This window comes from Cololabis saira, unplaced genomic scaffold, assembly GCF_033807715.1.
Source record: "Cololabis saira isolate AMF1-May2022 unplaced genomic scaffold, fColSai1.1 scf062, whole genome shotgun sequence".
Classification (NCBI taxonomy): domain Eukaryota; kingdom Metazoa; phylum Chordata; class Actinopteri; order Beloniformes; family Belonidae; genus Cololabis; species Cololabis saira.
This window is the reverse complement of record NW_026906226.1, coordinates 215,001-225,000: the sequence shown is the minus strand read 5'-3', so window position 1 is coordinate 225,000 and position 10,000 is coordinate 215,001. Positions and strand designations below refer to the sequence as shown.

The following is a 10,000-nucleotide window of genomic DNA, read 5'->3' as shown; positions in this document are numbered from 1 at the left end:
GCGACAGCTCACGTCCAAAAGTGTTATTCACATGGTTAAGGCACTTTAACTCCAACAAATAAACGCTTCTAAATTATTATCACCAACAAATCAATGACTTATATTATATGACTTATCTTCAACTCCATATAAGAGGTATTTCAAGCAGCAGCTTCTGCTTACGGCCATACCAGCCTGGATGCGCCCGATCTCGTCTGATCTCGGAAGCTAAGCAGGGTCGGGCCTGGTTAGTACTTGGATGGGAGACCGCCTGGGAATACCAGGTGCTGTAAGCTTTTTCAACCAGCAGAGAGCGCTCTCGCTTAATCTACCCACACATATTTCAACGTGGTAACAGCGACAGCTCATGTCCTAAAGTGTTTTGCACATGGTTAAGGCACTTTAACTCCAACAAATAAGTGCTTCTAAATTATTATCACCAACAAATCAATGACTTATATTATATGACTTATCTTCAACTCCATATAAGAGGTATTTCAAGCTGCAACTTCAGCTTACGTCCATACCAACCTGGATGCGCCCGATCTCATCTGATCTCGGAAGCTAAGCAGGGTCGGGCCTGGTTAGTACTTGGATGGGAGACCGCCTGGGAATACCAGGTGCTGTAAGCTTTTTCGACCAGCAGAGAACGGTCTCGCTTAATCTAGCCACACATATTTCAACGTGGTAACAGCGACAGCTCACGTCCAAAAGTGTTTTGCACATGGTTAAGGCACTTTAACTCCAACAAATAAAACCAACAAATCAATGACTTATATTCTATGACTTATCTTCAACTCCATATAAGAGGTATTTCAAGCTGCAGCTTCTGCTTACGGCCATACCTGCCTGGACGTGCCCGATCTTGTCTGATCTCGGAAGCTAAGCAGGGTCGGGCCTGGTTAGTACTTGGATGGGAGACCGCCTGGGAATACCAGGTGCTGTAAGCATTTTCAACCAGCAGAGAGCGCTCTCGCTTAATCTACCCACACATATTTCAACGTGGTAAGAGCGACAGCTCACGTCCAAAAGTGTTTTGCACATGGTTAAGGCACTTTAACTCCAACAAATAAGCGCTTCTAAATTATTATCACCAACAAATCAATGACTTATATTATATGACTTATCTTCAACTCCATATAAGAGGTATTTCAAGCTGCAGCTTCAGCTTACGGCCATACCAGCCTGGATGCGCCCGATCTCGTCTGATCTCGGAAGCTAAGCAGGGTCGGGCCTGGTTAGTACTTGGATGGGAGACCGCCTGGGAATATCAGGTACTGTAAGCTTTTTCAACCAGCAGAGAGCGCTCTCGCTTAATCTACCCACACATATTTCAATGTGGTAACAGCGACAGCTCACGTCCTAAAGTGTTTTGCACATGGTTAAGGCACTTTAACTCCAACAAATAAAACCAACAAATCAATGACTTATATTCTATGACTTATCTTCAACTCCATATAAGAGGTATTTCAAGCAGCAGATTCTGCTTACGGCCATACCAGCCTGGATGCGCCCGATCTCGTCTGATCTCGGAAGCTAAGCAGGGTCGGGCCTGGTTAGTACTTGGATGGGAGACCGCCTCGGAATACCAGGTGCTGTAAGCATTTTCAACCAGCAGAGAGCGCTCTCGCTTAATCTACCTACACATATTTCAACGTGGTAAGAGCGACAGCTCACGTCCAAAAGTGTTTTGCACATGGTTAAGGCACTTTAACTCCAACAAATAAAACCAACAAATCAATGACTTATATTCCATGACCCATCTTCAACTCCATATAAGAGGTATTTCAAGCTGCAGCTTCTGCTTACGGCCATACCAGCCTGGATGCGCCCGATCTCGTCTGATCTCGGAAGCTAAGCAGGGTAGGGCCTGGTTAGTACTTGGATGGGAGACCGCCTGGGAATACCAGGTGCTGTAAGCATTTTCAACCAGCAGAGAGCGCTCTCGCTTAATCTACCCACACATATTTCAACGTGGTAACAGCGACAGCTCACGTCCTAAAGTGTTTTGCACATGGTTAAGGCACTTTAACTCCAACAAATAAAACCAACAAATCAATGACTTATATTCTATGACTTATCTTCAACTCCATATAAGAGGTATTTCAAGCAGCAGATTCTGCTTACGGCCATACCAGCCTGGATGCGCCTGATCTCGTCTGATCTCGGAAGCTAAGCAGGGTCGGGCCTGGTTAGTACTTGGATGGGAGACCGCCTCGGAATACCAGGTGCTGTAAGCATTTTCAACCAGCAGAGAGCGCTCTCGCTTAATCTACCTACACATATTTCAACGTGGTAACAGCGACAGCTCACGTCCTAAAGTGTTTTGCACATGTTTAAGGCACTTTAACTCCAACAAATAAGCGCTTCTAAATTATTATCACCAACAAATCAATGACTTGTATTATATGACTTATCTTCAACTCCATATAAGAAGTATTTCAAGCTGCAGCTTCAGCTTATGGCCATACCAGCCTGGATGCGCCCGATCTCGTCTGATCTCGGAAGCTAAGCAGGGTAGGGCCTGGTTAGTACTTGGATGGGAGACCGCCTGGGAATACCAGGTGCTGTAAGCTTTTTCAACCAGCAGAGAGCGCTCTCGCTTAATCTACCCACACATATTTCAACGTGGTAAGAGCGACAGCTCACGTCCAAAAGTGTTTTGCACATGGTTAAGGCACTTTAACTCCAACAAATAAAACCAACAAATCAATGACTTATATTCTATGACCCATCTTCAACTCCATATAAGAGGTATTTCAAGCTGCAACTTCTGCTTACGGCCATACCAGCCTGGATGCGCCCGATCTCGTCTGATCTCGGAAGCTAAGCAGGGTCGGGCCTGGTTAGTACTTGGATGGGAGACCGCCTGGGAATACCAGGTGCTGTAAGCTTTTTCAACCAGCAGAGAGCGCTCTCGCTTAATCTACCCACACATATTTCAACGTGGTAACAGCGACAGCTCACGTCCTAAAGTGTTTTGCACATGGTAAAGGCACTTTAACTCCAACAAATAAGTGCTTCTAAATTATTATCACCAACAAATCAATGACTTATATTCTATGACTTATCTTCAACTCCATATAAGAGGTATTTCAAGCTGCAGCTTCAGCTTACGGCCATACCAGCCTGGATGCGCCCGATCTCGTCTGATCTCGGAAGCTAAGCAGGCTCGGGCCTGGTTAGTACTTGGATGGGAGACCGCCTGGGAATACCAGGTGCTGTAAGCTTTTTCAACCAGCAGAGAGCGCTCTCGCTTAATCTACCCACACATATTTCAACGTGGTAAGAGCGACAGCTCACGTCCTAAAGTGTTTTGCACATGGTTAAGGCACTTTAACTCCAACAAATAAAACCAACAGATCAATGACTTATATTCTATGACTTATCTTCAACTCCATATCAGAGGTATTTCAAGCTGCAGCTTCTGCTTACGGCCATACCAGCCTGGATGCGCCCGATCTCGTCTGATCTCGGAAGCTAAGCAGGGTCGGGCCTGGTTGGTACTTGGATGGGAGACCGCCTGGGAATACCAGGTGCTGTAAGCTTTTTCAACCAGCAGAGAGCGCTCTCGCTTAATCTACCCACACATATTTTAACGTGGTAAGAGCGACAGCTCACGTCCTAAAGTGTTTTGCACATGGTTAAGGCACTTTAACTCCAACAAATAAGCGCTTCTAAATTATTATCACCAACAAATCAATGACTTGTATTATATACTTATCTTCAACTCCATATAAGAAGTATTTCAAGCTGCAGCTTCAGCTTACGGCCATACCAGCCTGGATGCGCCCAATCTCGTCTGATCTCGGAAGCTAAGCAGGGTCGGGCCTGGTTAGTACTTGGATGGGAGACCGCCTGGGAATACCAGGTCCTGTAAGCTTTTTCAACCAGCAGAGAGCGCTCTCGCTTAATCTACCCACACATATTTCAACGTGGTAAGAGCGACAGTTCACGTCCTAAAGTGTTTTGCACATGGTTAAGGCACTTTAACTCCAACAAATAAAACCAACAAATCAATGACTTATATTCTATGACTTATCTTCAACTCCATATCAGAGGTATTTCAAGCTGCAGCTTCTGCTTACGGCCATACTAGCCTGGATTTCAATTCAATTCAATTCAATTTTATTTATATAGCGTCTAATACAACAGATGTTGTCTCTAGACGCTTTCCAGAGATCCAGAACATGAACATAAACATAAACATAAACATAAACATAAACCCCCGAGCAATTATTATATAAACAATGGCAGGTAAAAACTCCCTTAGTGGGAGAAAAGCCTTAAGCCAAACAGTGGCAAGGAAAAACTCCCCTTTAGGAGGGAAGAAACCTTGAGCAGGACCAGGCTCATAAGGGGGGACCCTCCTGCCGAAGGCCAGACTGGGGGAGTCAGGGACGTCGACAGCACACAGCAGGCAGGTGGAAGCAGCAGCGGGATGACCAGAGGTGGGGGGGGGCGTCAGCAGCACACAACAGTCATGTGGAAGCAGCAGCGGGATGACCAGAGGGGGGGGGGGTGCAGGCAGGCGGAAGCAGCAACAGCAGACATCCACGTAGGCAGGTGGAAGAAGCAATGGGATGACCAGAGGGGGGGGAGGGCCGGGAACACAGGCCAGAACGCAGCTCCTGAGGCTCCGGCCTGCAAACATACACAAAAGAGAAAAAAGGGGGGCCGGCACAAGAAACTACAGGAACAATGGACAAAAATGATAGCTATGAGATATTTATAATAAATAAAAATGGTAATGGAGAAGAGAGGCAGGGAAAAGGAGAGGAGAAGAAGGGTGAGAGGCACCGCCCAGCGGATCATGTCGGTGCCCCCCTGCAGCATAAGCCTATAGCAGCATATCTACCGCGAAGCTATATTTGAGACTAACTATTATAGTTTTGTTCTATAGCTGCGACAATGACTACTGACTCTAACACACTAAAGTTTACACTACCTAGAGATTTACCAACACCAGCTAGAGGTTTACTTAACACTAACTATAAGCTTTACTAAACAGAAAGGTTTTAAGTTTAGTTTTAAAGGTGGAGGTGGTGTCAGCCTCCTTAACCCAGATTGGAAGTTGGTTCCAAAGTAATGGTGCCTGATAGCAGAACGCCCGCCCTCCAAATCTACATTTAGATACTCTAGGAACTACGAGTAAACCTGCACCCTGGGAGCGGAGAGCTCGGCCAGGAACATAAGGCACTATCAAATCTTGTAAATACTGCGGAGCTAAGCCGTTTTGGGCTTTATATGCAAGTAATAAAATTTTAAATTGAATTCTGAATTTTACAGGTAGCCAATGGAGCGACGCTAACACTGGAGAGACGTGGTCTCTCCTGCGAATTCCTGTCAGCACTCGTGCTGCTGCATTTTGGATCAGCTGGAGCCTATTCAGCAAATTACTTGGACATCCTGCTAACAACACATTACAGTAATCCAGTCTAGAAGATACAAACGCATGAACTAGTTTCTCTGCATCCCTCTGCGAGAGGATTTTCCTAATTTTTGCAATATTACGGAGATGGAAAAACGCTATTTTACAAACCTGATTAACATATGGTTTAAACGACAAATCCTGATCGAAAACAACACCAAGGTTTCTCACAGTTGCACTGGAAGCCATCGCAACACCATCTAATCCCTTCCTAAAATGCTCTGGACCAAGAATGATAACCTCTGTTTTATCTGAATTTAGAAGCAAGAAATTTCTGGACATCCAGTCCTTGATGTCCCTAAGACATGCCTGAAGTTTAACTAACGGTTCTGTTTCATCCGGCTTCATAGACAAGTAGAGCTGCGTATCATCAGCATAACAATGAAAGTGTATGCCGTGATTCTGGATTATACTTCCCAACGGCTGCATGTATAAACTGAACAAGACTGGCCCTAGCACTGAACCCTGCGGAACACCATAACAGACCCTCGACTGTTCTGAAGAAACCTCATGTACAAGAAACCTCATGTACACGTGGATGAGCCCGATCTAGTCTGATCTCGGAAGCTAAGCAGGGTCGGGCCTGGTTAGTACTTGGATGGGAGACCGACTGGGAATACCAGGTGCTGTAAGCTTTTTCAACCAGCAGAGAACGGTCTTGCTTAATCTAGCCACACATATTTCAACGTGGTAACAGCGACAGCTCACGTCCTAAAGTGTTTTGCACATGGTTAAGGCACTTTAACTTCAACAAATAAAACCAACAAATCAATGACTTATATTCTATGACTTATCTTCAACTCCATATAATAGGTATTTCAAGCTGCAGCTTCTGCTTACGGCCGTACCAGCCTGAATGCGCCCGATCTCGTCTGATCTCGGAAGCTAAGCAGGGTCAGGCCTTGTTAGTACTTGGATGGGAGACCGCCTGGGAATACCAGGTGCTGTAAGCTTTTTCAACCAGCAGAGAGCGCTCACGCTTAATCTACCCACACATATTTCAACGTGGTAACAGCGACAGCTCACGTCCTAAAGTGTTTTGCACATGGTTAAGGCACTTTAACTCCAACAAATAAAACCAACAAATCAATGACTTATATTCTATGACTTATCTTCAACTCCATATCAGAGGTATTTCAAGCTGCAGCTTCTGCTTACGGCCATACCAGCCTGGATGCGCCCGATCTCATCTGATCTCGGAAGCTAAGCAGGGTCAGGCCTGGTTAGTACTTGGATGGGAGACCGCCTGGGAATACCAGGTGCTGTAAGCATTTTCAACCAGCAGAGAGCGCTCTCGCTTAATTTACCCACACGAATTTCAACGTGGTAACAGCGACAGCTCATGTCCTAAAGTGTTTTGCACATGGTTAAGGCACTTTAACTCCAACAAATAAGCGCTTCTAAATTCTTATCACCAAGAAATCAATGACTTATATTCTATGACTTATCTTCAACTCCATATAAGAGGTATTTCAAGCAGCAGCTTCTGCTTACGGCCATACCAGCCTGGATGCGCCCGATCTCGTCTGATCTCGGAAGCTAAGCAGGGTCGGGCCTTGTTAGTACTTGGATGGGAGACCGCCTGGGAATACCAGGTGCTGTAAGCATTTTCAACCAGCAGAGAGCGCTCTCGCTTAATCTACCCACACATATTTCAACGTGGTAACAGCGACAGCTCACGTCCTAAAGTGTTTTGCACATGGTTAAGGCACTTTAACTCCAACAAATAAGCGCTTCTAAATTATTATCACCAACAAATCAATGACTTGTATTATATACTTATCTTCAACTCCATATAAGAAGTATTTCAAGCTGCAGCTTCAGCTTACGGCCATACCAGCCTGAATGCGCCCGATCTCGTCTGATCTCGGAAGCTAAGCAGGGTCAGGCCTTGTTAGTACTTGGATGGGAGACCGCCTGGGAATACCAGGTGCTGTAAGCTTTTTCAACCAGCAGAGAACGCTCACGCTTAATCTACCCACACATATTTCAACGTGGTAACAGCGACAGCTCACGTCCTAAAGTGTTTTGCACATGGTTAAGGCACTTTAACTCCAACAAATAAAACCAACAAATCAATGACTTATATTCTATGACTTATCTTCAACTCCATATCAGAGGTATTTCAAGCTGCAGCTTCTGCTTACGGCCATACCAGCCTGGATGCGCCCGATCTCATCTGATCTCGGAAGCTAAGCAGGGTCAGGCCTGGTTAGTACTTGGATGGGAGACCGCCTGGGAATACCAGGTGCTGTAAGCATTTTCAACCAGCAGAGAGCGCTCTCGCTTAATTTACCCACACGAATTTCAACGTGGTAACAGCGACAGCTCATGTCCTAAAGTGTTTTGCACATGGTTAAGGCACTTTAACTCCAACAAATAAGCGCTTCTAAATTCTTATCACCAAGAAATCAATGACTTATATTCTATGACTTATCTTCAACTCCATATAAGAGGTATTTCAAGCAGCAGCTTCTGCTTACGGCCATACCAGCCTGGATGCGCCCGATCTCGTCTGATCTCGGAAGCTAAGCAGGGTCGGGCCTTGTTAGTACTTGGATGGGAGACCGCCTGGGAATACCAGGTGCTGTAAGCATTTTCAACCAGCAGAGAGCGCTCTCGCTTAATCTACCCACACATATTTCAACGTGGTAACAGCGACAGCTCACGTCCTAAAGTGTTTTGCACATGGTTAAGGCACTTTAACTCCAACAAATAAGCGCTTCTAAATTATTATCACCAACAAATCAATGACTTGTATTATATACTTATCTTCAACTCCATATAAGAAGTATTTCAAGCTGCAGCTTCAGCTTACGGCCATACCAGCCTGGATGCGCCCGATCTCGTCTGATCTCGGAAGCTAAGCAGGGTCGGGCCTGGTTAGTACTTGGATGGGAGAATGCCTGGGAATACCAGGTGCTGTAAGCATTTTCAACCAGCAGAGAGCGCTCTCGCTTAATCTACCCACACATATTTCAACGTGGTAACAGCGACAGCTCACGTCCAAAAGTGTTATTCACATGGTTAAGGCACTTTAACTCCAACAAATAAACGCTTCTAAATTATTATCACCAACAAATCAATGACTTATATTATATGACTTATCTTCAACTCCATATAAGAGGTATTTCAAGCAGCAGCTTCTGCTTACGGCCATACCAGCCTGGATGCGCCCGATCTCGTCTGATCTCGGAAGCTAAGCAGGGTCGGGCCTGGTTAGTACTTGGATGGGAGACCGCCTGGGAATACCAGGTGCTGTAAGCTTTTTCAACCAGCAGAGAGCGCTCTCGCTTAATCTACCCACACATATTTCAACGTGGTAACAGCGACAGCTCATGTCCTAAAGTGTTTTGCACATGGTTAAGGCACTTTAACTCCAACAAATAAGTGCTTCTAAATTATTATCACCAACAAATCAATGACTTATATTATATGACTTATCTTCAACTCCATATAAGAGGTATTTCAAGCTGCAACTTCAGCTTACGGCCATACCAACCTGGATGCGCCCGATCTCATCTGATCTCGGAAGCTAAGCAGGGTCGGGCCTGGTTAGTACTTGGATGGGAGACCGCCTGGGAATACCAGGTGCTGTAAGCTTTTTCGACCAGCAGAGAACGGTCTCGCTTAATCTAGCCACACATATTTCAACGTGGTAACAGCGACAGCTCACGTCCAAAAGTGTTTTGCACATGGTTAAGGCACTTTAACTCCAACAAATAAAACCAACAAATCAATGACTTATATTCTATGACTTATCTTCAACTCCATATAAGAGGTATTTCAAGCTGCAGCTTCTGCTTACGGCCATACCTGCCTGGACGTGCCCGATCTTGTCTGATCTCGGAAGCTAAGCAGGGTCGGGCCTGGTTAGTACTTGGATGGGAGACCGCCTGGGAATACCAGGTGCTGTAAGCATTTTCAACCAGCAGAGAGCGCTCTCGCTTAATCTACCCACACATATTTCAACGTGGTAAGAGCGACAGCTCACGTCCAAAAGTGTTTTGCACATGGTTAAGGCACTTTAACTCCAACAAATAAGCGCTTCTAAATTATTATCACCAACAAATCAATGACTTATATTATATGACTTATCTTCAACTCCATATAAGAGGTATTTCAAGCTGCAGCTTCAGCTTACGGCCATACCAGCCTGGATGCGCCCGATCTCGTCTGATCTCGGAAGCTAAGCAGGGTCGGGCCTGGTTAGTACTTGGATGGGAGACCGCCTGGGAATATCAGGTACTGTAAGCTTTTTCAACCAGCAGAGAGCGCTCTCGCTTAATCTACCCACACATATTTCAATGTGGTAACAGCGACAGCTCACGTCCTAAAGTGTTTTGCACATGGTTAAGGCACTTTAACTCCAACAAATAAAACCAACAAATCAATGACTTATATTCTATGACTTATCTTCAACTCCATATAAGAGGTATTTCAAGCAGCAGATTCTGCTTACGGCCATACCAGCCTGGATGCGCCCGATCTCGTCTGATCTCGGAAGCTAAGCAGGGTCGGGCCTGGTTAGTACTTGGATGGGAGACCGCCTCGGAATACCAGGTGCTGTAAGCATTTTCAACCAGCAGA

The 10,000-nt window shown here is 45.4% G+C and overlaps 24 non-coding genes across 24 annotated transcripts; all 24 read left to right on the top strand.

Annotated features, from left to right (window-relative positions):
* Positions 1-156: 156 nt before the first annotated feature.
* On the top strand, positions 157-275 carry LOC133436753 (5S ribosomal RNA). Its single transcript, XR_009780264.1, has one exon. It is a non-coding gene; the product is annotated as a 5S ribosomal RNA (ribosomal RNA).
* Positions 276-492: 217 nt separating this feature from the next.
* Positions 493-611, top strand: LOC133436770 (5S ribosomal RNA). The gene has a single exon (XR_009780280.1). It is a non-coding gene; the product is annotated as a 5S ribosomal RNA (ribosomal RNA).
* A 199-nt stretch (positions 612-810) lies between these two features.
* On the top strand, positions 811-929 carry LOC133436724 (5S ribosomal RNA). Its single transcript, XR_009780238.1, has one exon. It is a non-coding gene; the product is annotated as a 5S ribosomal RNA (ribosomal RNA).
* Positions 930-1,146: 217 nt separating this feature from the next.
* Positions 1,147-1,265, top strand: LOC133436786 (5S ribosomal RNA). The gene has a single exon (XR_009780295.1). It is a non-coding gene; the product is annotated as a 5S ribosomal RNA (ribosomal RNA).
* Positions 1,266-1,464: 199 nt separating this feature from the next.
* LOC133436782 (5S ribosomal RNA) lies at positions 1,465-1,583 on the top strand. Its single transcript, XR_009780291.1, has one exon. It is a non-coding gene; the product is annotated as a 5S ribosomal RNA (ribosomal RNA).
* Positions 1,584-1,782: 199 nt separating this feature from the next.
* Positions 1,783-1,901, top strand: LOC133436741 (5S ribosomal RNA). The gene has a single exon (XR_009780253.1). It is a non-coding gene; the product is annotated as a 5S ribosomal RNA (ribosomal RNA).
* Positions 1,902-2,100: 199 nt separating this feature from the next.
* Positions 2,101-2,219, top strand: LOC133436719 (5S ribosomal RNA). Its single transcript, XR_009780233.1, has one exon. It is a non-coding gene; the product is annotated as a 5S ribosomal RNA (ribosomal RNA).
* Positions 2,220-2,436: 217 nt separating this feature from the next.
* Positions 2,437-2,555, top strand: LOC133436764 (5S ribosomal RNA). The gene has a single exon (XR_009780274.1). It is a non-coding gene; the product is annotated as a 5S ribosomal RNA (ribosomal RNA).
* A 199-nt stretch (positions 2,556-2,754) lies between these two features.
* On the top strand, positions 2,755-2,873 carry LOC133436752 (5S ribosomal RNA). The gene has a single exon (XR_009780263.1). It is a non-coding gene; the product is annotated as a 5S ribosomal RNA (ribosomal RNA).
* A 217-nt stretch (positions 2,874-3,090) lies between these two features.
* On the top strand, positions 3,091-3,209 carry LOC133436709 (5S ribosomal RNA). The gene has a single exon (XR_009780223.1). It is a non-coding gene; the product is annotated as a 5S ribosomal RNA (ribosomal RNA).
* Positions 3,210-3,408: 199 nt separating this feature from the next.
* Positions 3,409-3,527, top strand: LOC133436773 (5S ribosomal RNA). The gene has a single exon (XR_009780283.1). It is a non-coding gene; the product is annotated as a 5S ribosomal RNA (ribosomal RNA).
* A 216-nt stretch (positions 3,528-3,743) lies between these two features.
* LOC133436732 (5S ribosomal RNA) lies at positions 3,744-3,862 on the top strand. The gene has a single exon (XR_009780245.1). It is a non-coding gene; the product is annotated as a 5S ribosomal RNA (ribosomal RNA).
* A 2,382-nt stretch (positions 3,863-6,244) lies between these two features.
* LOC133436739 (5S ribosomal RNA) lies at positions 6,245-6,363 on the top strand. Its single transcript, XR_009780252.1, has one exon. It is a non-coding gene; the product is annotated as a 5S ribosomal RNA (ribosomal RNA).
* A 199-nt stretch (positions 6,364-6,562) lies between these two features.
* Positions 6,563-6,681, top strand: LOC133436780 (5S ribosomal RNA). Its single transcript, XR_009780289.1, has one exon. It is a non-coding gene; the product is annotated as a 5S ribosomal RNA (ribosomal RNA).
* Positions 6,682-6,898: 217 nt separating this feature from the next.
* Positions 6,899-7,017, top strand: LOC133436716 (5S ribosomal RNA). The gene has a single exon (XR_009780230.1). It is a non-coding gene; the product is annotated as a 5S ribosomal RNA (ribosomal RNA).
* A 216-nt stretch (positions 7,018-7,233) lies between these two features.
* Positions 7,234-7,352, top strand: LOC133436731 (5S ribosomal RNA). Its single transcript, XR_009780244.1, has one exon. It is a non-coding gene; the product is annotated as a 5S ribosomal RNA (ribosomal RNA).
* A 199-nt stretch (positions 7,353-7,551) lies between these two features.
* Positions 7,552-7,670, top strand: LOC133436779 (5S ribosomal RNA). Its single transcript, XR_009780288.1, has one exon. It is a non-coding gene; the product is annotated as a 5S ribosomal RNA (ribosomal RNA).
* Positions 7,671-7,887: 217 nt separating this feature from the next.
* LOC133436714 (5S ribosomal RNA) lies at positions 7,888-8,006 on the top strand. The gene has a single exon (XR_009780228.1). It is a non-coding gene; the product is annotated as a 5S ribosomal RNA (ribosomal RNA).
* A 216-nt stretch (positions 8,007-8,222) lies between these two features.
* LOC133436730 (5S ribosomal RNA) lies at positions 8,223-8,341 on the top strand. Its single transcript, XR_009780243.1, has one exon. It is a non-coding gene; the product is annotated as a 5S ribosomal RNA (ribosomal RNA).
* Positions 8,342-8,558: 217 nt separating this feature from the next.
* On the top strand, positions 8,559-8,677 carry LOC133436751 (5S ribosomal RNA). The gene has a single exon (XR_009780262.1). It is a non-coding gene; the product is annotated as a 5S ribosomal RNA (ribosomal RNA).
* Positions 8,678-8,894: 217 nt separating this feature from the next.
* On the top strand, positions 8,895-9,013 carry LOC133436772 (5S ribosomal RNA). The gene has a single exon (XR_009780282.1). It is a non-coding gene; the product is annotated as a 5S ribosomal RNA (ribosomal RNA).
* A 199-nt stretch (positions 9,014-9,212) lies between these two features.
* On the top strand, positions 9,213-9,331 carry LOC133436723 (5S ribosomal RNA). Its single transcript, XR_009780237.1, has one exon. It is a non-coding gene; the product is annotated as a 5S ribosomal RNA (ribosomal RNA).
* Positions 9,332-9,548: 217 nt separating this feature from the next.
* On the top strand, positions 9,549-9,667 carry LOC133436785 (5S ribosomal RNA). Its single transcript, XR_009780294.1, has one exon. It is a non-coding gene; the product is annotated as a 5S ribosomal RNA (ribosomal RNA).
* Positions 9,668-9,866: 199 nt separating this feature from the next.
* On the top strand, positions 9,867-9,985 carry LOC133436781 (5S ribosomal RNA). Its single transcript, XR_009780290.1, has one exon. It is a non-coding gene; the product is annotated as a 5S ribosomal RNA (ribosomal RNA).
* Positions 9,986-10,000: the final 15 nt, after the last annotated feature.